Consider the following 4489-nt stretch of genomic DNA (forward strand, 5'->3'; position numbering starts at 1 on the left):
TGAATGTGTTAAAATCATATTATGCATCCTTATAAAATACACAAAATTCTTTTAAGGAGAACGATCGGTATTTTTGCTGACAAAATACAGTAAACTATTTTAAGGGGCGCCCGATTAGACCACACGGTGTGGTGGGGCTTGAAGACGGGGCATTATGCGCCACGTGGACCGACCCTCATAACATGACGTGGTGGTTAAAACGACGGTGTGGCACGCAGCGTTGATGCAAGGCGTTTTCGAACATGTGGCACAACCTTTTTGATTATTTTTTTTATATAAACATTACTAGAAACTAAACTAGTAACATTACTAGAAACTAAACTAATAACATTATTAATATATAAACAATACATAACATTAAAATTAATAAAAACATTACATAAAATTAAAACTAAAAAACACACAAAATAAACATAACATAATATAAAATTTAAAAAACACATAGTTTATATAAAAAAAATAATAATTTGCCACTCCGAAACATGTTTGAATTCACGTCCAACCTCGTGTCGGTAGTTGATGAGCGCGACTTGTATGATGTCGTCCTCCCTGAGGTCATCCCCTTGGTGCTCCACCGCGGTGTGGAGTTGCTCGAATCTTTCACAATCCATACGGATTGTCCTAAAGCGAGATGATATGGCGTCGACGGTTCGGGAGTGATCACCCCTATGGACCGAGAAGTGTTGTAGAATTCTCCCCCAAAACGGGCCGCTAGACCGGTTGTGTGGCGTATAGTGGCTTAAGGCTTCAACCATCGACTTACAAAGTGCGATGTCTTCCTCTTGCGTCTATGGGATGGCTGCCATGTCTTCTTCTTGTGTCAGTTTTGGGTGTGGAGGGTAGGATTTTGTAAAAGGTATGGGTGTGGGGTGAAGATGTGGCGTGTGGTATTTATAGATATAAAAAATGAATTTTAGAAAGTAAATAATTTTAATTTTTAAAAAGTAACCGATGGGGTTAAAATGGCTCGTCTCCACGTCGAATCAACACGTGCCACGTCAACGCGGAGAAAGGTACAATGCTGGTGGAAATCCCGTCGCCATGTGGACAACGCAGTTAACAACGCGGAGCACGGGGTGGAAAAGTGGGCTTGGACTGGCAACAACGCCAGATTTCGACGTCCACACCGTGTGGTCTTAGTTTTTGATGAAGTGGACTGCTTATGTGTCAAAAAAGTCAGCTTTGCTTACGTGGACTGATAATGTAGCAAATAAGTCAAAGTTTTGATGACGTGCACTTCTTATGTGGCAAAATTTTGATACCTTGGACTGCTTATGTGGTAGTTTACGTTAGCAAAAACTAACTGAGTTAACTTTTATTGAGTACGTAATCACTACGGGAAATATGTTAAAAGTCGGGGCTATCATAAAACATTTTCTTATTAAAATCTATTTTTTTTATTATTTGATAAAATGCATTAGAAAATCAGAAGGAGAGTCATGACTGATACAAAATGAGCGATCAACTAGACTTTTGCAAGTCAAATTATTAGAAAAATATTCACTAAGGTCTACGCATTTTCAAATTAAGGCTAATTTCCTTATAAAATTGAACCTTTTTAGCTGTTTTACAAGATGCTTTAAAAATGGATGATCTTCGATTTTCTTCACTTGATTTATTTGGTAAACAATCATCTTCTACTTCCTTTTTTAACACAAAATGCCAAGTCATTGTCGTATACACTCATTTTAGGGTAAATTACAATTTTCGTCCTTTATGTTTGTATCATATTGCCGTGAGATCGATCCTTGAGCATCACTATCACCACCACCATATACACCATCCACTGGAACAATTAAAAGTAACAAGCTGAAAAGGATATTGTATTGCCTTTTCTTTATTTCCCAATAACGCTTCTTTCCATTATGTATTGAAAGGTTACTTAGCAATCAAATAAAAACCAAACAAAGACATACTTCCCCAAAAAATGGCATTAGGCCTCTCATTTTAAGAGTGCTTATGTTTTAAGATATGAACATAAAATGAAAATCAGTTTTATAATTGGGTAAAAAAATCAAAATTAATACATTCCGCAGTCAACAAACATGAAGCTTTTTACAAGAATTCAATTATCTAACAAGCATCCAACTTAAAAGAATAAAAAATGTCTAATAACTAACCAAAAATATGCAGATGTTTGTTTCAATTAAAAGTAACAAGCTGCTTAAAAGCATGTGAGTTCTCCGAAGATCAGCTGTCATAATTCCCCAAAAACTGAAGGTCGTCATAGTTCCCCAAACCTAACCACCACCATAGCCTATGGTTTCAAATCGGAGCGTCTACAACACAACCACCCTTCAATTGATGTCAGATCTGCGAAGTTAGTTAAGGGTCTAGCTGTCACACCCCTTTCTAAGGCGGAAGCACGAGGTGTGATCATGAAAGGTTCTCATTGTATACGAATGGTAAACATACTACATGCTCATAAAAATAACTTCAAATACCATTAACATTACGTAACTGGAAACATAAGTTAAGTTTGGAGTTTACATCACATCATAAAACGTTGTCTGAAAAGTTTACAACATTATTCTTAGATAAACATAAACGACATCCCAGAGCAAGAGTAAGACCGCGCGCACATCCACTTTAGTTACCTGAAATACATGTGAGTTTTTGGAAAATCGTCAACATAATGTTGGTGTGAATTCATGCAGTTTTTGTAATGATCGTTTGTATACTTTGTATGAAAACATGGTATGTAATTTGTATAAATCAAGTATTTCTGTAAGTATCGAGATTTTTAATAGGTTGCAAGGCCATTAACATGTGACACGCCATAGGAAGCATCCAAACCTTAGGCATTTTTCTAGTTGTCGATTCACGAATGAGACACAAAAGCACTACTTGGTACTAGTTTTCACCAAGAGTGTGGCTGCCCGAAAACCCGTTAGATCTAACCTTTTGTTCTGCGGTCTAGGTATATTGTTGATTAATGGTGCTTCTGGTACCCTATTCGTGACACGATTTCAAGTATCATTCCGTAATTCTTGTATCCAACATACCATAACACATGTATTTTCCCCAAGTTTAAAAAGTATGTAAAAGATTAAAAGTGGGGACATGAACTCACAACTTTGCGTTCCTTGCGCCGTAAACTTCACCGGGTTTTGCTTATATAGTGTCGTGACCTATACGTGTTTTATTTAACGTTAGTCACTAGATTTGTATCGCACAAGTACAAGTCACCATCTTTTATGTATTTGTTCTTTGTGTGTTAAAAATAATTTATATTTTTAACTATGTATCTTACTTATATTATTTTCTCAAAAATAAGTATAAGTATCTTGTATTTTTTCACCCGAGTTATGTATTTTGTCCAAAAACTTCGTTTCATGTTCATAACTTGTCCAAGTTATTTATTCTATGAAGAAATATATTTTCATAGATATATTTTCTTGTATTTGTGTAGGCATGTTGTATGTGTATTTTGTATTTCTACTCCTTGGGAGTACTTAGTGTATTTTCAAGTCCTAATACTTATCATGTACAATACATACTACATACACTTAGCACAAAATTTGGTGATCATTAAATATATATATTAAATATATATATTTTTCTAAAAAATATACATACTTAATATCAATTTTTTTATCTTGAAGAAATCATCATTTCTTAACTTGAAGTTTACACAAAAATTAGGGAAACCTTGGTAAATATTTTTAGGTGAATTTTTAGGGAATAAGTTTCAACAAAACTTATATTTTTCTAAGTGTCAAAATTCTATAGAAATTTGGACATGGTTTTCCCTAAAAATGGAGGTTTCCCATGTTTTCAAAACATGTGTTTATTTTCTTTTAAATCATCATCAACATCAACAACACAATCAAGACTTACCACAAGCCAAGATCATGTAAATTACACTACATCATGAACTTGAAGTTTTTGTAAAAACTTGTAGTAACTTACCATGTTATTTAGTAGGTTTAGTTACCCTTAAAACATGGTTATTTGTTTGTAAATCACTTTCTTGAAAGATTTATTCATTTACAACTTGTAAGATGATTTTTCTAAAAATATTTCTTTTGTATTTTTCTTGTTACAAACATGTTTCTAGTCTTGTTTAAACACTAAAAATATGGTTAGTTTATTTTGAAACCATGACTTTGTAAGTCTCATACATAAACTTGGTTTCTTGGGAAAATTATTCTTGTAATCATCTATTTACAAGATTTGTATCTTGTTTAAATCATCTTTTCATATGAAGGTCACTTTCATTATTCAAGTTCATGAAGACATAAAGGATGATGATCTTGGTCTTTCACAAGATCACCACTTTAACTTACTAGAGCATGTGTTTAATCACAATCTAGTAGGCTCCATATGATGTCTAACATCACTAACACTAATCATCAATCAACAAGAAGCAAATCAACACATTCAACATGTATTCTTATATTTTTAAGCTTATGTTAAAGTATCATGATCATGTTCTTTAGTGTTCTCGCGATTAACAATATTTAACATCTTTTGACCATCAAGATAT

This window comes from Helianthus annuus, chromosome 9 (genome assembly GCF_002127325.2).
Source record: "Helianthus annuus cultivar XRQ/B chromosome 9, HanXRQr2.0-SUNRISE, whole genome shotgun sequence".
Classification (NCBI taxonomy): domain Eukaryota; kingdom Viridiplantae; phylum Streptophyta; class Magnoliopsida; order Asterales; family Asteraceae; genus Helianthus; species Helianthus annuus.